The sequence below is a fragment of the Lynx rufus genome, unplaced genomic scaffold (genome assembly GCF_022079265.1).
Source record: "Lynx rufus isolate CCGP_SWC_20201006 ecotype Redwood Valley unplaced genomic scaffold, mLynRuf1.p SCAF_24, whole genome shotgun sequence".
NCBI lineage: Eukaryota > Metazoa > Chordata > Mammalia > Carnivora > Felidae > Lynx > Lynx rufus.
In genome coordinates, this window is record NW_025814839.1 from 133,157 (window position 1) to 156,689 (window position 23,533).

At 62.0% G+C, this 23,533-nt stretch overlaps 1 protein-coding gene across 1 annotated transcript in view; it reads left to right on the forward strand.

Moving 5' to 3' along the window:
- Window positions 1-8,813: 8,813 nt before the first annotated feature.
- NCOR2 (nuclear receptor corepressor 2) overlaps window positions 8,814-23,533 on the forward strand; it is a 182,405-nt gene continuing 167,685 nt past the window's right edge. Inside the window, 1 exon segment of the mRNA XM_047088379.1 lies at window positions 8,814-8,850. The gene's annotated coding sequence lies outside the window, so the exon portion shown is untranslated.

A 23,533-nucleotide genomic window follows, 5' to 3' on the forward strand; every position in this document is an offset into this window, starting at 1 on the left:
GAAACAGCCTCAGCGAAGTTCGGCAACAGGTGTGGGGTGGTCGCCCAGCTGGAGCATGGGGCACTTGGATTGAATCCGGGGCTCAGGCCGGGTCCTGGGCTCCGGGGACTCTGTGTTGGGCTCCCTTGCTGGGCCTTACTGTCCCCGTCTGTGCAGTGAGCACCGCCCGAAGGACTGTGTGGCCCCTCCCCACGCACAGGTCACACAGGCAGGAGCCGGGGCGGGGCCCCGGGGCCAGGGCTGGTGTTGAGGGTGGGGAAGGCGTCGGTGGAGGGTTGAGCCCAGCCAGTGGGGGAGCGTGAGGCCAGGAGAGGGAGGGGGAGGAAAGGACGACGGAGCAAGTGTGCAAGGACCTGATCCCTCTCCGGACCAGGTCAGTGGGAAGCATCCTGTCTGCCCTGGGCTGCTGGAGTCCCTGGAATATCCCCCGGGCCTCGGGTGACAAATCTCTTTCACCGTCTCTTGACCTGGACAATTAATTGCTTCTGGCGATCGATGGCCCCCCTGCTCTCCCAGGCAGCCCCCAGCCCCGCCCAGCAGCCACTAATGGCCCAGACCCCGCTGGGGGGGGGGGGCGGGGCGGAGACCGAGAAGGCTCGGCCGTGGTCTGCCTCCCAGCCGACCAGCAGGATTCAGTGCCCGAAACCACCTCTTTGTGGGAAACTCAGCTGCTAACCTCTTGGGACGCTTGCTTTGTGCCTCTCGAGGGTGCAGAGACTGAATTATCTCTACACAGAGCCTCTGGGGGGCGGGGGGGCCGCTGACGGGCATCCAGAAGCTTCTGGAAGTTTCCAACCCAGGCAGTCCCGGGGCACCACGCCCCGAGAGCCTGCTCTCTTGGCTCCCGCCCCACAGGGGGCTCCTGCCGAGGCGAAGTTGTGTGGTCACAGGGATGCCTGGGCGCAGCTGTGTGCCTCATCGCCTCCGTCTGTAAAGTGGGGAGGGTCGTAGGGCTGTTGTAAGAATTAGCCAGTTAACAAGCACAAAGGGCTGGGTGGTGTGCCTGGCGCAGTGTAACCCTCGGGTGGGCGGGGGGGGGGGGGGCAGCTCCTGGTCCCCGTGGGCCGTCGGTGCTGGTGGAGGACAGACAGATGGACGGACAGATGGCTTCTCCGTGCTGCCGCCTCCGCGGGCCCGGAGGGAAGCCCCTGGCCCTCCCGGCCTGGCCTGCCCTGCCTTGGCCTGCGCCGGGCCGGAAGCCAGGCTGCCGGAGCTCTGCGCCTGGGCCGCCGGCCGCCCCCCTTCCCTCCAGAAACAGTCGATACCCCGGCTCCTTCCTGGCGTCTGATTTCTCCTGTTGGTTGCCGTCTCCGTAGATGGCCCCGTGCCCCGGGCGAGGAGATGGGCAGGAGGCTTTGGAGAAGCATGTCTGGGGCTCAGTTGGGGGTGTGGAGGGTGGAGGACTGGTTCCAGTCCAGGTTCCAGTCTCCCCTCCCCTCGAGGGCTGTGCCATCTCGTGGGCTGCTGAACCTCTCTGGGCCTCGGTTTCCCCATCTTGGAAATGAGGTCAGGACAGTGTCCCCCTTGCTGGGCCGTGGGGATGGCCCAGGGCCTGGCAGTGGGCGGGCCGGTGTGGTTGTGTGCACTTGGGGGCGGGGGGCGGTGCTCCGGCAGTGTCCTCCCTTCTCTCCCTGACCCCTTGAGCCCCCTCCTTGCCTGGACCGTGGGTCCCCTTGAGTGGCCTCCGCCCCCCTTGGTTGAGCCGCATGCCCCTTTGGACAGAGCAGCCCCCAGCCCCGCCCTGCAGCCACTAATGGCCCCCTCCCTGCCGCCCCTTCCCTCCTTTGTCCTACCCAAGGCCCCGTCCACTTACATCCGCTCCCCTGGCCTTGATGTGGCTGCCCCTGTCCTGGGAGGTGGGGGAGGGATGGGGAGGAGAGAGCTCAGTGTGGCCCGCGTGCCCCCGCCTCCGGCCCCCCCAGCAGCTGCTGGCTGCCGCAGTCCGGTGGGGAATCAGAGACCCGGTGAACTCCCGGTGATTGCCTCTCTGCAGCTTCTAGGAGAGCCGGCGCGGGCCGGCACGCCTCAGCTGTCACTTGAGAAGGAAAATAAAATGTCCCAGTGGCTTCTAAATGGAAGGGCTGCGGAGCCTGCCTCCCGCCCCGGCTGTCTGGGCTGCTGGCCACCACAGTGAAGGGGATGGGCCACCCCTGGCCCCTGTTGACCTGATGTGAAAAGATGTGCCGGGTGGCCCAGGCGGCCCTCCCTCGGTCCTCCTCGGCCACCTCCCACCCCCAGACGCCTCGGGGCCCTGGCCTGCTTCCAGCCTGGAGCCTGGATCATATTGTGCCTGAAATCCCCGAGATCCAACCTGCTGGGCGCACTTGGGGTCCCTTGGGGGCCGGTGCCCGGATCTGCGGGCCCCTGGGGTCCAGCACAGGGCCTCTGTAGAGCTCTCTGGCGCGGCTGACTCTGCTGGCTGTTGTGGCCATGAGGAGGCTCTCGTGGCCGTCCCTTTCCCTTTCTCAAAGGGGCGGGCACTGCAGTGGCCCCTGGGCTTCAGGTGGTTTTGTAGGACTTGACCTGCTGAGCGGGTTTGAAGTGGGCAGGTGCAGGCTGTAGCCGGAGCATCCCCTTCTGAGGGCTGGGGGCTGAGGGCCCTGCCCCGGAGCAGCAGAGCTGGGCAGGGGGACCTGGTCCCAGCCCTGCCCGCGGGCGGCCCTGGGCAGGAGGTGATGACTGGGAGTCATCCCGGGGAGTAGGGATGCTGCGGGTGAGTCGTGGCACCTTGTAGGGCCCCGGTCTGTGCCTCTGCACTGCATCGAGGGCACCCTGCCCTCTGGGGGGGGGAACCCCTGAGGTATGTGGCAGCCGGCTGTATGGTCCCCTCTTGGAACCTTAGTCTGTCCACCGGGGGGAAGGGTGGGAGCGGCTGCAGAGGCCGCAGGAAGGGTTACATTGGATCGATCACCAATGCCTGGCCCAGAGCCTGAGCTAACATGGGGAGAGGGCGCCCCCGACGGTGACGTCCCTCACGCTCAGCCCGCCCCCGCCCCGTGCAGGGCTGAAGTCCGCCTGGGCTCCCGTCCTGACTTCTCCACTCTCCGACTCCACCTCCTTGGGCCTCAGTTTTCTCCTCTGTAAAGTGGGGGCAATGAAGAAGCTGTTTGAAGGGTCGTCGGAGTTAAGGGAGTAAAGGCTCAGCCCGGGGCCGTCCCTGAGCAGCTAAACGTCAGTTGCGACCACGCTTACGATCAGTTTTGTGACCTGCTGCCAGGCTGGATGCGGCCGAGCGTGAGGGAGTGAGGGCTGCCTGGAGGAAGAGGGCCGCCGGGCTTGTACGCGAGGGTGGGACGCCGGTGGGTGTGGGGGTGGATGGGGGGTGCTTGTCTGTGGGGAGAGGGGGTTGGTGGAGGACAGCGCAGGCCCAGGGCCCCGCTGTGTGCCAGGTCTGTTTGAGCTGGTTGGGCCCCCTGGGTGCCAGGCCGTCTCTCAGCTGCACACCATACTGTTGGCACCGGCCCCTCCTCTGTACCCAGCCTCTTCTACTCTGAGCCTCGCCTTGCTGGCTGCATTCCGAATCTGGCTTTGGGTAAAGACTTGCGGCCTCAGACGGAGCAGGTCCTTTCCCGGGGGCCCCAGGGTCTGTTATAAGGGTGGCCAGACAGGGCCTTTGGGCAGAGTGGGTGGCTGTGAGGGCCCGAACGTGCCTGGACTGTCAGGAGAGGCTTACTCATTGGGGGGGGGGGGGAGGGGAGAGGGCATGATGGGGCTGGGCTTTGAGGCATATGTAGGAGTTCTCTGGAGAGACCACTTGCTGTCAGGTGTTCCCAGGCAAGCTGTGGGCACAGACCTGTCTGATTCGGGCCTCAGTCTGCCTCACTGTGAAACGAGCACGTCAGGGAGGAATTTGCAGGGCTCCTAGGAGAGTCAAGAGAGGGTTCTCGCTTTTGACTTGCTTCCAGCTGAGACCCTTGGGACGGGTGAGCGACCGTTCCGTGCTTCATCTCTCCCCCTCTCTCGGGAGCACTGCTCTGAGGGCCCCGCGTGGTGACAAGTTGAAAGTGTTTGTCGCGACAGTAAGTTTCTTGGGCACCTGCGCCATGCTGGGCGCTGTCCTGCGTTGGCTTATTCCGTGGGCACCGCGCCCTGCGTGGGGGGCGCTGTCACCACCCCTCAGGTTACAGACGGGGAGTCCGAGGCGCAGGGAGATGAGCCGGGACTGGAAGGAACCCAGGCTCCCCCCCGGCCCCAGCTTGCCCGTCGTCTGCAGGCCCTGCGGGTGCTCCATCGACACCTGCTGTCCTTCATAGGACACCTAGGAAGCGTGTCTCCTGGGGCCCTGCCCAGGGTGCTGCCCGCCGTGGCTGGAGGCTGGGAGGGGGCTGGGCTGGGAGGAAGGATTTCTTCTGTGCGTTCGTGGGGGCCGGGGGCTGCTTTTAGCAGTCTGCTCCTGGAGCAGGTGGAGGTAAAAGCCTGGCATCACCAGGGCCTTGAGGGGCTAGCAGGCTGGGCCTGGGCAGGAGGCCCCTGCCTCCAGGAAGCCCTCAGGGATTGACCTGGCGGTGTCCTCGCTGGCCCTGCCTCACGCTGCTCCTACCCAGTTTTGGGTTAGGTCAGAGTGTGCCGCTCCAGTCCCGTGACCTTGCTCTGGAGATAAAGCCCAGGTTCTCTTCTCCACCTTCCGGCCCTGCCGGCTGCTTCCAGCTTAGCTGGTTCCCACCTCCAGGCCTTTGCATGTGCTGTGCCTTCCTCCTGGGTGCCCTTCCTGCTTGTCTCTGCGGGCCCAGCTGCCCCCTGACCTTGGGCCCTGGTCTCCTGTGGCCCCTCCTGGGGAGACCTTCCCCGACTTCCCTGCCCCCTCCCCCGCCCCGTCATTAGCGCAGGTTCGCTCTGGTTTCTGTCCGTCCCTGACCTCCGGAGCCATCCTGGTCACGTGTGGGTGCCGGTGCCTGTGGCTGTGTCCACCCAGAACCGTCATCTTTTGTATTCATGGCTGCGTCCCCGGGCGGGAGCTTTGCCAAGCCGAGGGGTGACGGTGTCCTGGTCCAAGCAGAGTATCCACCTCGGGGTTTGAGCCCTGGTTGCTCTCCTCTCCCAGCTCTGTGGCCTCGGGCGTGTGGCTCCCTGTCTCTGAGCAGAGCGGACGGACACTTCGGGCTGGCCTCCGTGGCTCGGGTGATCTGGGCAGGCTTCCTGGAGGAGGAAGAGCCGGCGCTTGTGCTAGGCCTGGGAGGGCAGAGAAGGAGGGCGAGGGTGCATTTGGCAGAGGCCTGAGGGGGCTTTTTGGGGGCTGCGGGGGGAGGGGCAGGTCTCAGCCCCTGGGCCCTGGGGGCCGGTGAGATACGTGAGCGAGGGTTGCAGTGGGTTTGGGAGAGGGAGTCCTCCCTGGGTCCGCTTTGCTGGGAGACAAATCTGGTCAGCCCCTGGGAGAGGAGGGGGACGGGGGGGGGGGGGGGCTGGAGTTCAGCCTGTGTGGCCTGGGCCGGGCCGGGACTGTCCGGGGTGGGGGTGGGGGGTGGATGGGGAAGGGCGCCCTGTCCCCCGTTGCCCAGCGAGTGAAGCCTGCGTGGTGTGAGCGAGAGGGAGGTGCCCGTGAGCGTGGGCCGGGGGGAGCACACGTGAGTGGACGGGGCACCAAGCCGGCGGGCGAGCGGCCGAGGGTGTGCACGGGCGGGAACAAGTGCATGCGTGTGAGCACCGGCGTGGGTGAGGGCGAGGGGTGTGGGGTGCGGCCGGGCCCCGGTGGCTGCTCCCTGGCCTGTCGGGCATGGGGCTTCGTGGCGTCCCCTCCCGGAGAGGACCCCGGCTGAGGGCGTTCCTGGGGTGCGGCTCTGCCCGGGGAGGTGCGAGCCCTGTCCCTGCTGTGGGAGCTCCCCCACGGCCATCTGTGCCCGGCCTCGCGCCCTGGCCCCCACCAGCCAGGGAACGTGGGCCTGGTTTCGAATCCCAGCCCGTTCGCTTTGCGGCTGTGTGACCTTGGGGCAGTTACCTCCAGTCTCTGAGCCTCAGCTGCCCGGGCCGGAAAACGGAGGCCCCGGCTGGTCGTGAGGATCACACGAGGCGCCGCTCGGGAAGCAGTTGGAACGCAGACAGGGCGCAGGTGGCAGGCCGTCTCTCTTCTTCCCTCCCCTGCCCAGAGCTGACCGGGGTTCCCCGTCTGCTCCCCCATCCGGAGTGGGAAGCCACGCTCCCCCCATTCCCGCCCGGTGGGTTCTGTTCTCCACCCCGTCCACCTCTCCCGCCTCCGCGGGTGGCCCGCCTAGACGGGCCCGGGAGCCTCTCCGGGCCACCCGCTTCCACCCCCGCGCACTCTCCACTGCACGGCTTGCAGAAGCCTCGTGGGGGTCTCACTGCCCTGGGGCTGAAGCCACTGTCTGCAGGGCTCTTTGTGACCAGCCATGTCTCCCTGCGTCCGCGCGTTCAGTCTGTTCCAGCCGCGGCTCCGGGGTCCTTCCCACCCCAGCGCCTTGTCCCGCGTTCTCTGCCCCCGGCCGCCCCCGGCCGCCCCCGCCGCACCTTGCGTCCTCTCCTGGGAAGCCCCGGTGAATCCTCTAGGTTGGGATCCACTCTCGGGGCTTGTTGTTGCTCAGTCACGAGGCTCGGTGTCTCCCCCCGGGGCCGTGTGACCCTGGGGCTGGCCGGGCTGGTCTTGACCCCACGCTGCCCGGGGCTGTGTGTCTGGCTGGGGGTTGGAGAAGGAGCCGGCTGGAGACGGGAGGAGAAGGCAGAAGGTAGGAAGGAGGGGGGTCAGGGCCCCCAGCTGTCGCTTGGAGGGAGCGCCCGCTGGGCCTGACCTTGCTTGAGCCCTTTTCGGGACCCTTGGGAGCCCGGATCAAGATGGCCATGGGGACGTGCCTGGGCCCTCGCCCTTCCCAGCTTTCCTTTGAGGCCTGTCTCTGGAGCGGCGGCAGGAGGCAGGGCCAAGTGCCAAGCCTGGGGCATCGTAAAAAAACAAAACAAAACAACTTAACAAAAAAAGAAGGCGTTGGAGAGAAGGGGTGGGTTTGTCTCCCATGAGCCTCCTTCAGCTGCCCCTTGTAGGGGTCTTTGGGATCTGAAGGGCCTGCCTGGGCAGACAGGCTCTTGGGGCGTCGCCACCAGCCCGTGGGTAATGGTCGCACCCAGCGGTAATTGAGCGGCTGCAGGGGTCCACTCTGAGGCCAGTGAACTTACCACCGTTCCCACTTTAGAGATGGGGACACTGAGGCACGGGAGGTGAAGCCGCTCCTCTCCAGCTAGAAGGGGCAGAGCCCCTGGTTGGAACCCGGGGAGCTTGGCTGCGGAGCCCGAGCACTGCGTGGAGCTGTCCCCAGCACTGTGAGAGCAGGTGTCCCTGGTGCCACTTGCCTCTGATCCCTGGGGGGCGGCACAGGTGGAGAAGAGGCTCCTTATGGCCCCCTGGATACCGAGATGTTTGCGCATGAGTGGGCCGGAGGGCCGTCGTGGGGAGAGGGCCCACTTTCTGGATGGGAAGACTGAGCTCAGAGAGTGCCGGGGGTTTGCCCAAGGTCACAGCCGTTAGTGGGAACAGAACCAGGTTTCTGGACTCTCTCCCCAGTGCTCTGCCCATTAGCCTATTTTTTTTTTTTTTTTTTTGCTTCGTGCAGAAGCTAACGCGATAAAGAACGCAAACACCCGTGGTTGCAAATTAGTGAATAATCATAAAGGGGACACCACGTGGCCACCTGCCTTCTCCCCGGCGGTGATCAGCGTCCTAGCTTCTGTGGGAGGCCCCTTCATCCCGTGCTGGTGTGACCACCTCTGTGGACCTCTCTCTCCCTGCGCAAGTCGAGCGTGGCCTTTCTCAGAATCATCTGCGGGGACCGTGTGCTGCCCTTTGAACCTGGCTGTGCTCAGCCCGTTAGCCTGCGGTTCCCCCTTCCGGTTGTGTGCTCCCGTAGCTTGTCATGTTGTATTGTGGAGGAGATACTCCGGGGTGCACCTGTTGCTGGGCAGCTGGGTTGTCGTCAGTTTTTTCTTTTTAATGTTTATTTATTTATTTTTGAGACAGAGCAAGTGTGGGCGTGGGGGAGGGGCAGAGAGAGAGAGAGAGAGAGAGAGAGAGAATCCCCAGCAGGTCCCACACCGTCAGCACAGAGCCCGACGTGCGGCTCGATCCCATGAACCCCGAGATCATGACCTGAGCCGAAACCAAGAGTCAGGATGCTTAACCGACCGAGCCACCCAGGCGTCCCGTTTTTTTTGTGATTACGTATAAAGCTGTTAACGGACACGGGCCTGGAGTCTTTGTGAGGAGCCGTGGTTTCGTTGGTCACGTGTAAAGGCCCAGGGGTGGGATTGCTGGGTCCCGTGGTCGCGAGACACTTGGTGCCTGTCTGTCTGTGATCTCAGCCGTCCAGGTGGCCGTGTCGTGGGCTCTCAGTTTTAACTTGCGCTTTCCCGAACGACCAGTGACATCGGGCACCTTTTCATAAGCTTCTGGGCCGTCTGTATCCACTTTTGTGAAGCATCTCGGGTTCGCTGTCTCTTTCTTGTTTCTTCGTGGGTGTCCTTTATCTATTCTGGACACTCGGGATGGGGGGGGGGTTCACCGTGATCGGGGCCCGCAGCTCCTCAGTGGCCCTGCCGGGGTAGAGGCTGCCTTATAACCACACGGCCCGGGTTGGGACCCCAGCTCGGTGACTTCCTAGTGTTGGGACCGGGGGCGCGAGACTTTGATTCTCGGAGGCTCGGTGTCCCTCTCCGTCAAGTGGGGTGGCCGTGCCCGTGCAGGGCATCGGGCGTGGACCACGGGCTTTGCCGCCCCTGCCCACACGCCGACGTGGCCGTGCCATCTGTGGCCCGCGTGTGGTAGGGGCCGCTGACTCTTCGCTAACAAGGCTTCTCTTTTCTCCTGCAGGTCTCCCGGGCTCTTTGAGGACTCAGCGTCACCGGAGGCCGTTTCTGGTAGGTTCACGTCTGTCCCCTCTCCCTGTGTCCCTAGCAGATTCGCATCGCCGGGACCTCCTCACGCGCGGGGTCGGGAGTCGCCGGGGAAGCCAGGCTCCTCCTCGTGGATGGGGTTGGGGGCTCGGTGTGGCCTTGTGGGGTGGGACCTGGCACCCCAGGGTTGCTCAGGGTGGGGAACACCTTGGGGGGGGCTGGGGGGGGTCCCCTGGGGATGGCGCATGACGGCCGAGAGAAGGGGCAGTCCCTGGCAGTGTGGATGTGGGGTGGTGGGCTTTCTCTGTCTTGGGGTTCAGGGGTTCAGCGTCTGTGCTCCGAAGGTGGCTGCAGGCTCGGGGAGGGTGGGGCCTGTGGAAGGGGTCGGGGCAGCAGCTGATGCACAGGGCTGCACAGGCGTCAGAACGGACCTTCGGCCTCGTTTTACGAGCAGGGAAGCCGAGGCACAGGTAGGTCGCCTGTCCCAGATCGCGGCTGGGAGCTAAGAGCCGGGACTCAAACCTTTGTAGAGCCTCCCAGGGATCCTGGCGGGTTCTGCCCCAACCTGCTCATGTGGCAGCAGACAGACTGGGGCCCGGATGCGGCAGGTCTGTGAAAACTGCCCGCCCCTCCACCTGGTCCCTTGGACGGCAGGGCCTCTCCCGCACCGGGGGGACCGGGGCGCGGGCAGGGTTTGGGATGTCGGGGGAGTGGGAAGGCAGTCCGGCAGTGGGTCGTGTGTGGAGCTGGGAATTCGGACACGGGCCTGGCTGGCACACAGCGTCTTTGCTATTTCGCGGGTTAGAAAAAAAAGAACGTTTTTAAGTTTTTTATTGAGAGAGAGAGACAGAGCATGAGCAGGGGAGGGCAGAGAGAGAGAGAGGGGGAGAGAGGATCCCAGGCGGGCTTCCCACGGTCATCACAGAGCCCCCGACGCGGGGCTCCCACCCCTGGACCGTGAGATCATGACCCGAGCTGAAATCAAGAGTTGGACGCTTAACCAGCCCGGCCCCCCCAGGCGCCCCTCTATTTACTGAGGTTTACCTGAGAGGCACAGGGCTCCTGAGCGGGGACTCTGCAGTCTGGCTGCCTGAGTGCAGATCTCCCTCAGCCACTTATTATCTGCGTGACCCTGGGCCACACTGCCCTGTGCCTCGATCAATCAAGTCCCCCCCAGGATTGGTGATGAGGGGGCTGTTGCTAAGATTTCAACGGTTTTGTATTTTTCTTAAGCAGCTGGGAGGCTTTGCAGCCGAGGGAGAGGAATCCACGGCCCCCTCTCCCTGTGCCCGGTCCCCATCCCTGGGGTCGTGGGGCTTGGCTGGGGGAGGACAGACCGCTGACCCAGGCCTGGCAGAGACAGGCCACATCCCAGGAGACCCTGGTGGGCGTGACAGGGACACGACATCCCCGTCCCCAAGACTTGGGGGATTCGGGGGAGTAGAGGGACATGCCTCCCAGAGGGGTGGTGGGGAGGGGGCTCCCGGGTCCCGAGGTGAGCCCCTGCGGAGGGGGCGGTCAGTGGGTGTGGCCCCCTGGAGGTGGCGGCTGGGTCCCTTCCTGTCTCTGGGGCTCTGTGACACTGAGCACCCGTCTGCCCGGGCTCCTGGGCTTTCGTGAGCCTGCGGGGCTTAGCACTCGTTCACTGCTCCCCGCGTCTTTCCCTCTTACTGACAGAGCTGTTCCTCTGGGGGCAGGCAGGGGGTGCCGGCCGGGCCTGGCCCCCAGGAGGGTTTGAGGGCGTCTGAGCAGCTGGCAGAGCCCCCAGGCTGACCCGACAGGGCTGCGATCTGGTGCTTTCTGCTCCTCTGGGCTCCCAAGCGCCTCCCATCAGAGCGGGGACCTAGGAGGGACTGCTGGGGTCCCCTGTGCAGCTCCATTCTGCATAGGGGGAAACTGAGGCTGAGAGGTGGGACAGGGTCTCCCTGAGGCCGCGATGCTGGAGCTTTGGTCCTTTTCCCTGATACTCGGCCCCAGGCTGCTGTCCTCGGTTCCGGTTCCGCGGGCGGTTCCGCAGCGGGTGGGCCTCCCGCAGACCTGGGTGCGCCTCTGCTTCCGTGCCTCGGTTTCCTCGTCTGTCAAGTGGGTGTCCTACGGGGGCCGTCGAGGCACTGCTGGGCACACAGCTGGGCTCGGCAGGCCGAGCTGGCTGGTCCCAAGAGGTGTGTGTTATTCCCTTCGGAAGACAGAACCGTTATTTCTGAGGCACCTACTGTGTGCCAGGCACTGTTCCGGAGGGTAGAGACGGAGCTCTGGGTAGGGTGGAGACATAGCGAGCAAGTCACATACCCAGGGTGTCCCGTGGCGGGGGCGTTGGTGCCAGGAGCCAGCAGAGAAGGGGCGGGGAAGTGTGTGGGCGGGCTGGGGGCTGCTTCAAAGGGGGGTGGTCAGGACGGTCCCACTGGAGAAGGTGACATTTGAGCCAAGACCTGCTGGAGGGGAGGAAGGGAGCGTGTGGGTCTCTGGAGGAAGAGGGAACAGCTCGTGCAAAGGCCCTGAGGCAGTGTGGGACGGGCCTCTGGGTTTGCAGGAGGCCGTGTGAGATCTGGGTGGGCTTCTCTCCTTAGTTCCTGAGCCTTTGCGCTCCCCCCGCCCCCCTCCCCCAGGAGGCAGGAGGGCTAAGCAGGCTGGTGGGTTGCCTGCTTCCTGGGCCGGGCCCTGGGCCCCCAGCAGCGGGTCTCCTCTTGCAGGCGGGGAGGTACGGGCCACACTCAGTCCCCCCAAAGGGAAGAGCCCCGCCAGGCTTGGGTGTCTTTGAAGTTGAAGGAAGGCAGTCTGGCTGGGGGTGGTTTCTCTTCCTCCTCCTCCTCCTCCTCCTCCTCCTCCTCCGCCCCTTGGTCCTCCATCAATCTGCCTCCCTGGCCTAATGGGGAGCCTTCCTCCCATGGCTGAGTTATCTGCTTGTCATGCCGTGGCCCACCCGAGGACGATAAAAGGGCTTTTTGTCTGCAAGCACTTAGCTTCCTCCTCTGGGGCGATCCATCACGTCTGAGGAAGGAGTGAGGCAGACAGATGGGGGAGGGGGCAGAGGGGGTCCCAGGAGCCCCTGGCGGGACCCAAGTGGCTCCTTAGCCCAGAGACAAGGCCCGTCTGGGGACAGGCAGGGGCGGCTGGGAGGGGGGTCGCCGGGGGTGGGCACGGGGGCAGGGCGGATGTATAGACGGAGGGGCTCCTGGATGGCAGCTTGAAGGCCTGTCTGGGACCTCACCTGGGGGGGTGTGGGGGGCCAGAGCCGGGCGTGGGGGAGCAGGCGTTTCTGAGAAAGAACCACGGTACACAGGTCGCAGGGGACGCGTGTGAAGGCCAAGGGGGACCGGCGTCCAGGGCGATAATGTAACAGCAGCAGCAAACGCTCGCGACCCTCACGTTGCCCGACGCCCCCTTCTCAGCGCCTCGTGGAATTATCTCATTTAATCCTTGGAGCGACCGCACGAGATGGGGATTAATGTCGCCCTGTTCTGTAGGTGAGGAAACCGAGGCACAGGGAGGGGACGTGATGGCACCAAGAGGGCAGGTGGCAGGGGGACGATTTGAGCTCAGGCCGCCCGGCCCTGGAATCTTGGTGCCGGAGGAGATGGTGTTTGGTGTGGGGGCCCCTGAGGCAGACGGAGGTTTCGACCCGTGTGGCGGGGGGCGGGGGGTCTCCTGGCATCGCAGGCGGGCAGGCGGGCTCTGCCTGTGCCTCGGGCCTCTCCCGTGTGGTGCACAGGTGCGGGGTGAGGGGTCGGGGAAGGGTGGACGGGGACTGGGGCGGCCAGGCTTTCTGCTACCCTGGGGAGAGCAGATGGGGACCAGCCAACCTGCAGGCAGACAGGTGCCCGGGTGGCTATGTCGGGGGGGGGGCGGGGAAGGGGGAAGACTCGTGGGCCTTGGCCCTGCAGGGTCGCCCCCCTCTGCACTCCATTTGCGCCACCTGGGCAGTGGGTCCGCTGGCTTTGTCCCCGCTTGGGCGGCGCTCGGGTCCCTCCGCGGGGCGGAGGAGGTGAGCGCCAGCCCTGGGCGAGCTGTCCCTCCCCGTCCTTTCCTTCCTCCCCCCTCCTCCCCCTGACCCTGCTGCCCCCCTCCCCCGTCTCCTTCCCCTCTTTACTGCCTGCCCTCCTCCCTGTAACCCCCTTCCTGCAGCCCCCCTCCTTCTCCCCACAGGCCACCCTCAAATGACAGCAATTAATGGGGCCTCTGATGGCAGGCTGGGAGGACGGGGCTGACAGTTGAGCATGTCTGCCTGCGGCTGGCCCTCTAATCGGGCCCGGGGGACGCCCCTTCCTGCCATGGCTCCCAGGTGCTGCCTGCCCGCTCCATCACTCACAGGGAAGCAGGAGCCGCCCTGGGCAGGCGGGCCCGTGTGAGCCGGCGCAGAAGCTGTCCCCTGGTCCCTGTCATCCCTTTTCTCTTTCCTAAGCGGGGGCCTCAGGCTGACCCTTGTCCTACCTCAGTTAGCGTGCGTGCGATGGCCAGGCCACCGAGGTGTCCTTCTCCACCGGGATACCCTCTCCGCTGGCCACCTCCTGTCCCCAAATGACCTCCCGGGTCCTGTCCTGCCCTCAGGGCCAGCCCCTCGCCGCAGGACACCCCCCCCCCCCTTTTGTGTCTGCCCTCCTGGGTGGAGTCAGGGAGCCTTGTCCTGTTCCGGACACCAGCCTGGAGCCCCGGCAGCTGGGAGCTGTCAGTGATGGGGGTCGCTGCCCGGGCCTGGAGTCTTGTCTGGTGGGGGTCTCGTGTGTCTTGGGTCGGGGCGGGGGGGACCAGAATCCTGGCCAGCCCTGGCCACGCCGGGCATGGTGCTTGCCCGCTCATCATTTTGCAGCAGCAATAATGAGGCCCCTGCTGTATGCCACGGCCCGCAGCTGGTGCTTTTCACCTCGGTTCATTTTATTCTACAATAACTCTCCGAGGAGAGTGCTATTTATAACCCTGCTTTTGTAGATGGGGAGCCTGACAGGCAGAGAGGCAAAGTGATTTGCCCTAAATGACCCAGCAAGGAAGGGATAAATCTGGGATGCGACCCTGACCTTCCTTGTCCAAGGCTCATAAATCAGGGGCTTGGGAGAACTGGGGAGGACAGTGCAGGAAATGGCAGACCTGACCCGGAAGCGGGGAAGCACTCTCCGGGCACCCGAGTGGGGTTAGTGGTGCTGACACGTATGTATGCGTTTTCCTTCGCGGTTAACAAAAATCAGCCTTATTGAGATTGAGCAAGACTTACCCATTTTGAGAGTTCCGTTCCATGGGTGTGGACGATGGAAACCACTCACGTGACGACGAGAACACTCTAGATACGGAGTGTCTCCATCTACTCCACAAGAACCCGCCTCCCCCCCCCCGCCGGACGCACCCACTGATCTGCCACCACGGAAATTCTAGAATCTTCTAGGTTTTCGTCACAAAATTATGCAGAGTGCGTTTTTGTGTGTTTGGCCTCTTTGTGCATGTTTTTGGCAGGTGTTCGTGTCTTGGGATGTATCAGTAACTCCTTTTTAATCGCCGAGTAATATTCCACGTATGAATGTGCCACACAGCTCATTTATCCATCCTTGAGTTTGGGGCACGTCGGTCGTTGGCAGTTTGGGGCTTTTAGATACAAAGCTAGAAAGTCTGTGCCTCTTCCTGCTTTTTCTTGCCTCGTTGCAGTGGCTGAGACCCAGGGGTATGCTGGGCATCAGCAGTTGGGCTTTGGGGCTTAGCTAGCTGTGGGTGTTGTTCTTAACGCTCCCATTTTACAGATGAGGAAGCGGAGGCTCGAAGAGGTCAGGTGACTTATCTGAAGTTCTTCTGCAAGGGCTGAGTGCTCTTTCTCCTCCTTGAAGCTGGAAAGTGCCAGCTGATGGTCTTTGCTGGTCCAGAGGGTCGTGCCAGGTTGGTGGCCGGGCAGGGCCACAACCCCCCCACCCCCCCAGCCCTCCAGGGCTTCCTCTGCTGGAGAGGGGGGGGCTTGGTGAGCTTATCACTCCTTCCGGGTCAAGCTCTGTCTGTCGGCACCGCTGAGTGAATGTCAGGCCTGGCGCGAGCCCGTCGTCTTGGGCAAAGTCACGCAGGCCTTCTGGGGAGCTATTTTTGGGGCAAGGCAGGAGCCTGACATACGGAAACCCAGGAATGGAGGTGGGGACAAAGAGGGGAGCCTTCTCCTCCTCCTCCTCCCTCGCCTGAGGGGTGTTAGCCAAGATGACTTTTCGGGGAAGGAGGCCCGTAAATTAAATAAGCAATCCCGTAAATAAATAAGTAATGAAGTTAGTGGGGTGCCTAATTACATCAAATTTATAATTATGGATGGATGCCTGCCCGATAATTGTACTTGTTTTTAATCTTTGGCTCCGACGTGCGTCTCCTTCCATCTGACGGTAATCCCTGCCCCAGCTGGAGGTAGGGGGGAGGCTCTGCCTTGCAGGGGCTCCCACTGAGCCTGGTGATGGGGCCCCCCTGGCGCCCAGGATTCAGGCCGGCTCGTCTGCCTCCCGCAGTCGGGTTTAATAACCTATGCAGGTCTTGAAACTGTTGTAACTGACAGTAATAACAGCAGAGTTTATAATCGTAATTGTGTTGTACTTTATAGGTCGTAATTTCATCTCCCAAAATCCCCTGGAGAGCAGAGATTGTTATTGTCCCCACTTTACAGATGAGGAAACTGAGGAACAGAGAGGTTAGGCGGCCTGCCTGAGGTCACACAGCCAGTGAGGTTCGAACCCAGGCTGTCTGCCCCGGCGCCCACCTCCTTCCCGTTCTCCTGCCTCAGTCTCCCGGTCGTCCTGCGTGGGACTTAGGCCAGTCCGTCCCGGGCTGAGCCCTGTGTTAAGGCTTTGTGCGTTTACTGATGTCTCCTCGGCACGTCCCTTCGAGGGAGATGCTAATTTAGGGTGGCTCGAGACCTCGAGAGGCTCGCATGCTGAAAAGATTATGGCCTGCCTTCCGCGATCGCTATAAATCCGAACAGAAACCATTTTTCTGAACCATACGATAAAATTGTGTTTCGCTTAGAGACCAAGCGCTTAAGCCCCTTGCTGAAATTAGAATAGCTTCTTCTTTCTAGATCTTCTGTTTCCCTTCTGGCGGCTTTGGTGTCCTGGCGCTCTGGGCGCTCCCCGTCCTGCCTGTGGGACTGTGTTGATGACCGTGAGACCCATTTTCCAGATGAGGAAACCGAGGTTCCGGGGGGTGGCCGGACTCGAGTGAGGTCACTGGTGGGGACGTTCTAACCTGCTTTTCCCGCCTGGTTCGGGGGACGGAGACCACCGGAGGGGGGCTGCCGTCCTCCGTGCGTGCCCCAGGCGAGCCCGGCCAGCCATCTGTCTGGTGGGAAGAGGAGAGCGGCTGTGCCCACCCCATTTTGGGGACGGGGAGGCTGGGGCTGGCTGGGGAGCGGTGCTCTTCTCACGTGCCGTCCGTGCGGGCCCGAGACCCCCAGCCACAGTCGACGCCTGTTCTTTTCACGCTGCGCCCTGTGTCTTGGGACATCTGACCTTCGGTGCCCTTGAGATGCCCGGCCTCTCCGGAGGAATCGACCCGCAGACTGCAGGGCGGGAGCGCCCTTCACTTCCGGGGGGTGGGCTCGTGCAGCCAGACAGGGCCTGCGTTTCTGGCACAGGCTCCGGCGTGGGGCACGCATTCCCCGCTGCTGACTTGGAGGTCGTGGGGTTTGGGTGCTCTCCCTGCCCCTCGCCGCCGCCTGGGATGCAGAGGAATCGAGGACAGACTCACGGGAGGCATTGCGCGTCTTCAGGGTGCTCCTGGGTGTTAGAGCAATCTGGGAGGGCTGCCTGGAAGACCTGGAACAAGCCCATGGAGCAATGAGAAACTTAGCTCGTAGGAATCAGTATGAGTCAAGCATTCCAAACAGGGCCTAGCACAGAGCAGGTACCGTATTTAGGACCGAAGCTGACATTTCCTGACCGCTGGCTTGCCTGAGTTTGCCATTATCACCATCGTTGACATTGATTCCCTTAAAAAAAATTGTTTTTTTTTTTTTTTTAACGTTTTATTTATTTTTGAGACAGAGAGAGACAGAGCATGAACGGGGGAGGGGCAGAGAGAGAGGGAGACACAGAACCGGAAGCAGGCTCCAGGCTCTAAGCCGTCAGCCCAGAGCCCGACACGGGGCTCGAACTCACGGACCACGAGATCGTGACCTGGCTGAAGTCGGACGCTCAACCGACTGAGCCACCCAGGCGCCCCCCAAAAATTGTTTTTTTTAAGTGACAGAGAGAGTGTGCGCGGGGGTGGGGCAGAGAGAGAAAGACGGAGAGAGAGAGGATCCCCAGCAGGCTCCGCGCTCAGTGTGGAGCCCAACGCGGGGGTCGATCTCCCCACTGCAAGATCGCGACCTGAGCCGAAATCGGGATCGGACGCGTAACCGACTGAGCCACCCAGGCGCCCCGACACTGACTTCACTTCGAGCGATTCCCGAGCATTTGTCCCATGCCAGGCTGTGATCTGAGTGTGCCGGATACGCTGACTCATCTACTCCTGTGGCGGCCCTGGGATAGGACTGTTGTTATCAGCTCCGGTTTGTAGGTGCGGGGGGGGGGGGCTGGGGCACGGAGAAGGTAAGTGACCTGCCCAAGGTCATGGCGGCGGGCAGCTGGCAGAACTGGGATTCGAACCCGGGCAGAACTCCACGCACCTGCTGTCAACGTGGGGCTTGTGCAGGCGTCACCTGCAACCACCCCTGAGCCCACAGTGGGGCTGGACCTCTTGGCAAGGCTGGGCCGGCCACGGGCCAGGCTCCACCAGCCACGTAGGGCTCTCAGGCACGCGGCAGCTGCTCTGGGCCGGGCGGGACTGGTCGGGACACGAGGGGTCTGCTTTATGCCTCCCTGCAGCCAGCCTGGTGTCCCCACGGCCTCCTGGGGCAGGGTGGGGACACACGTATCAGCAAACGTCACGCCGGGCCCCTGCCTTGTGGGATCCCGTGGGCTGAGGGGAGACGGGCGGCGCGCAAAGCAAACACGGTGTTGCAAGGCGGGGGTATGCTGACTGTGGAATAATGCAGGGCTGGGGAGGGTGGGACAGCTCTGGTTTTTGGGGGGGGGGCTCACTTTAGGTAAAGGAATCCAGGGTGGTCTTTAAGGAGGTGGCATTGGAGCTGAAACCTAGACAACGAGAAGGAACCAGACGTATGAAAAGAAGAGGGATGGGTGTTGTAGGTAGGGGCAATGTAGCTGGGAACGTCTGGGTGGCTTGTGCAAAGGCCCTGAGGCCGTGATGTTTCAAGAAGGCTGAGGAGGCCTGCACGGCTGGAACAGAGCCAGGGGCACCAGAACAGTTCTCTGGATCTGAGGCTGTTCTACAGACCGTGGGGGTGGGGTGCTTTTCACGTTTAAGGCAGAAATCAAGTTTAATGGCTTTTGTGTCTCCCTTTTTGTTCTTTTGCTCATCGATTAATTTATATTTACTGGGCACATGGAATGTTCCGGACGTTTGTAGGCCACTGGGATCAAAACGATGGGAAGGTCAGGCATCGTCCATGCCTTTGAGGAGTTTAGTGTCCAGAGGGAGGGTGTCAGTTAAACAGGTGGCACCGAGGGTAGTAAGGGTCAGGTGGAGGTCAGGTTGTCCCTGGGGTTTAAGGAGGTCTGAACGTGTCTGTGATCAGGACAGGCCTTCTTGGACAAGGGTCAATGGAGAGGAGACCTGAAGGTAATTCATTAGGCCTCCTGAGTCGTGGTGGGGCCACGCTCTGGCTGGTTTGGGCCACAGGGAGAGTTGATGGGTACTCATCACGGCAAAGTTCAGGGTAGGACAAGTTCAGGCATGGCTGGATCCAGCACCTCAGACCATGCTTGGGGAGTGGACTCTGTCTCCGTTTCTGCTTCCTTCTGCGTGGGCCTTGTTTACAGGCAGGTTTATGCCACCAGCGCAGCCAGCCAAGGGGAAGGAGTCACCCGAAGCCCCCGGAGCGTCCCTCCTCTCTCTTGCTCATTATCCTTGCCCCGTGAGACCTTGGACACCCGTTCAGTTATTTTCAACAGCATCGGGGAGGTGGTCGAGGTGGGGGCGAGGGGCGCCCCAAACTCAGATAGGGTCAAAGAAGGGCAAGAGGCAACAGGGAGGGGTGGGGATTGTGGCTAACGGGCACGCGGACATTCTGGTTGTTCCCCTCAGAGAAGCTAGAAATCTGGATTTTATAAGCAGTGTCCTAATTTTTTAAAAAACATCGTGTGTGCCAGAAAGAGCTTCCCTGTTGGCCACAGCTGGCTGTCGTCATTTCGTGGCCTCTGTTCTCAGCGATGACTTTTATCTCAAAGTATTTTGCCCTCTGTGATCTGGGCGGAATATCCCGTGGAATGTAACAGAAGGTCCCGGGGCTTGGGAAGTCACGTTTAACGCCTCTGGAGATCCCATTTCCAACAGTCGGGGCCCAAGGCCACGGCAGTCTCCCCTGGAGCCCTCCGGTGGAGTTGCCATGTTCGGAGAGACGGAAATCCTAGCGGTTAGTGACCTAGACTCGGGCACTGCATTCCCCGTGTTTTAGGCTTTGCCGCTTGTAGCTTTGCGCCCTGGGGCAGGTCACTTCCCCCCTGTCCCTGGGTTTCCCCGGCCGTAACGGGTCAGTGGTTTGCCCTAGGATTGCTGTGAGACGTAAAGGAGCACCCTGAAGCCTGTTCGCCCAACGCCCGGCGTGCCGGGAGCGTGTGTCCTCCTGGGCTGGTATTATCTGTCCTTCCCAGTTTGGGTCCTGCGATCCAGCTGGCGGTGGCCGGGGGCATTCCTGGACACCTCCTCCTTCCTCTGCCGCCCGGGGCGTGGGCTCCCGGGGCCCCAGCGCAGGCGGCCATCTGCCTCCTGCCTCCTGCCCCTGCCCCAGCCGTCCCTGCCAGTTGCCCTGTGCCCGCTGCTGCAGGATGGCACTACGTTCGGACGTGAGTCTTGAGTGAGCACTTAGCCCTGCCCACCGCCAGCTCCCAGCCGCTGCGGGTAGACGGGTGGCCGCACACAGGAAAATCAAATCAAATCGGGAGAAGAGCCGTAGAGGACGGTTTGGTGCTTGTAGCCGACGTAGCTTCTGCGCTTGGCTGAAGGGATGGGCGAAGGAGGGTCCGGGCCTGTTGTGGCCCGTCAAGGAGGTCCCTTTCCTGCCAGCCTCCTGTGAGTGACTGATGGGTACCTGTCTCAGGGAAGGGGGGTCACGGTTGCTCGCGGTCTGTTTTTAGGCCGGGAGAGGGCTGGCCGCGGGGTCCCCGTGGGGACGGTTTCCTCGAGATGCCCGCGTGCCTGTCCCCACGGCTTCCGGCCTGATTGTCTGGACTGAGCGCAGAAAGGGGAGCGGAGGCCCAGCATCGTACTAAGCACTTGACGCGGCCGAATTGAGTCTTGATGATGTAGGGGGTTGAGTTGTGTCCATTTGGAACCCGTGACCGTGACCTCGTTTGGCCGGAGGGTCTTGGCAGATGCAATCGAGTTAAGCATCTTGGGGCGCCTGGGTGGTTCGGTCGGTGAAGCGTCCGACTCTTGATATCGGCTCAGGTCGTGATCTCATGGTTTGTGGGATTGAGCCCTGCGATGGGCTCCGTGCCGATGGGGCGGAGCCTGCTTGGGATTCTCGCTCCCCCTCTCTCTGTGCGCCCCCACCCCCATCAAAGTAAATAAATTGTAAAAAAAAAATTAAAAGAAAAATTAAGCATCTGTAGATGAGATCGTCCTAGATTAGGATGATGACCAAAGTTCCGGGTTTGAGAGAAGACGCGCAGAGAAGAAGGCTGTGTGTAGATGAGCAGAGAACACAGGCCGGGGACCGCCTGGGGCCACCGGAAGCCGGACGAGGCAAGGTAGCATCCTCCCTGGAGCCTTCGGCTGCCAGGCTCCAGAGCCGAGAGAGAAGAAATTGCTTTTGCTTTGAGAGTCCTCTCCCTGGTTTGGAGTAATTTGGTTCGGCGGCCCTGGGAAAGTGATGCGGTTTTGCGAATTTTATTTTCATCCCTCCTAACATTTAAAGACCTGTTTGTGGCCTTCAAGGCCTTGCACAGTCTGTCCCCTTTGACACAGCTGACCGCCACGCTGGCCTCCTGGCCCCAGGGCCTTTGCCCTGGCTGTTTCCTCTGCCTGGCACTCTGTTTCCTGAGACGCTTCCACAGCCGGCTTTCTTCTCCAGCCAGGCCACTGTCGAAGTGCCACCACATCAGACACCAGCCCGTCCACGGCAGCTGCCGTTAACTTGAATCGCATCGTGTCTTTATCTGCCGTTGACTCCTGGCCTCTTCCCGCGTCAGCCCCACGAGGGCGGGGATCCTTGTCTTCATCCCTGCTGTGTCCCCAGTGACCACTGCAGACAGTAGGGGCTTAATAAATGTTTGTTGGATGGGGGACGGCCCCAGGCGTGGGGTCAGGGACTCTTGACGCTCAAAGTTAGTAAACTGGGCCGGAATGGCGGTCGTTCAACCAAGCCATCTTTTTTGATTTAGTTTGAACTGAGGCAACATTCACATCCTGTGAAATTAACCGCTTTAAAGTGCACAGTTCGTTAGTTTTTCATTCACAAGCAGTGCCTTACAACCCACACCTCCGTCTAGTTCTAAAATATTTTCATCTCCCCAAAGGAGACCCAGAACCCATTAGCAGTCACCCCCTCTGTCCCCTCCCCGCAGCCCTTGGCGGCCACCTGCTCTCCGTCTCTGCGGATCTGTCTGTTCTGGAAATTTCCTGTCAATGGAATCCCACAATGTGTGACCTTTTGCGCCTGGCTTCGCGCACTCAGCGTCATGTTTTCGAGGCTCATCGGTGCCGGAGCAGGGTGTCGGTGCCTCGTTCCTTTTTTATGGCCGCATCGTATCGCGCTGTGTGGATGATCGTTGACGAAACCGTCTTGTAAGTGGCCGCTCAGATGAGGGACCGAGGCCGCCCGGGGAGGCGTAGTCACTTACCGCCTGGGTCTTGGGGCGCTGGGGTGTGGGATAGCAGAGGGAGGTGGAAACAGGCTCCCGTTGCTAGCTCATGCTCTTTCTTTCTCTTTCCCCAACCCTGCCCCGATGGGGAGGGAGGGGGCGGGGGTCCCTTTCACTGGGGCTGGACCCCGTGGTTCTCTGAGCCCCCCGAAGGGTGTGGTTTCTCTTGACCCTGAGAGAGGCAGCAGGTAGAGTGCCCCCTTTTCACAGCTGAGCACACTGATGCCTGCAGAAGCAGGGGCCTTGCCTCAGGCTGAGGGCCCCTCCTGCCTGCACCCGGGGACCCCTCTGGCTCTCGACCCATGCCTCCGTGGTCTCCACCAAAGCGTGACCCCGTAAAGCCTTCATTGATCTTTCCCGATGTACAGACTTTGCCCGGCAGACGAGTTCCCGGAGATGGTCTCGGCCGGAGGCTTGGAGGGCGAGGCGTTCCTTTGCGGGGTAGTCGACCTCATGCTGCCCTATTCTGAACTCCTAGAAGGAGCCGCATGTCCCCTTTGCTGGTTTTTGATGATTTTCCGCGTTCGTGAAGTCACTCAACAAAGCATCCGCGGCCCAGCTTCTTGGGGGTGGGGGAGTGGGGACATCCAAGAAGTGACCGTGGGGGGTGCCTGGGTGGCTCAGTCAGTTAAGCAGCTGACTTCGGCTCAGGTCATGAGGTCGCGGTTCGCGGGTTCGAGCCCCGCGTCGGGCTCTGTGCGGACGGCTCGGAGCCTGGAGCCCGCTTCGGATTCTGTGTCTCCCTCTCTCTCTGCCCCTCCCCTGCTCGTTCTCTGTCTCTCTGTGTCTCTCAAAAATAAATAAACCTTTTAAAAAAAAAAAAAGAAAGAAAAAAAGAAGGGACCGTGGAATGACACAGCCCAGCGTTGAACCGAGCATGAATAGCTCTGGTGGGGGTGTGGATAAGTCCCTCCTGGTTCCAGGCCAGCTTCTGCGAAGGTCTGGACGCAGGTCTGTGTCCAAAACAAACAGAAAAGAACAAAAGGCACCCGGAGTCCTGCCTTTGCCGCTTCAGACTCTACTTCCTGGCCCCGCTTTGTTGGGGCTGGTTTCTCCCGTTCCTGAGTCTTGCGGTCGGACTGTTGGAGTGAGAAGAGTCAGTAGGCAGGCGACGGCACCCGGATCTGGGGGCTGAAAGTGCGGCTTGGTGCCGCCCGCTTTTCTCTGGGGCTCAGTTTCCCCATCTGTAAGGCTTCCCCACCGGGGCTTTCAGGACAGGTCCCAGCAGCTTCGGAAATACTCTTCGGGGTGTTTTCTTGGGAAAGGCGGGAGGGTGAGTTGACAAAAGTCAACAACATATGGCCTCTGTGGGGCCTCCTCCCTGGTCTCCTGGCAGCCGCTCTGGTCCCCAGCCTGGTCCAGTGGCCACGGACCTTCGTCGCCTGCAAATCTGATCTGCCCCAGACCCTCCTGTGGCTCCTTGTACCACGTGGCAGGGTGAATGTGGGCCGGGCTCGGCCGCGTTCCAGCTGTGTGATCTGGGGCAAGCTGCTTAACCTCTCTGGGCTCCTTTCCTCCTCTGTATTTTGGGGTTCAAAAGCACACCTGCCTTTTATCGTGCCCCTGTGGGGACAGACGGGTTCACAGGTGAAGCGCATTTTCACGGCGCTGGGCGCATGGCATGACGAGTACTAGCATTTTCTTGCCGTGATTACTCTCGGGAGCCTTTCCAGTCTTGGGAGTGGAGTGACTTGCCCGGCGTCTTTGTGACCCACTTCCTCTTCCACTCCTGTTACCCCCTGGCCTCATCTTCTGACTCTGCCTCGCTCCACACAAGCCTTCTCTCTGCCTCTGCAACGCATCGCACGTGGTCTGGCCTCCAGTCGGTGCCCCCTGCC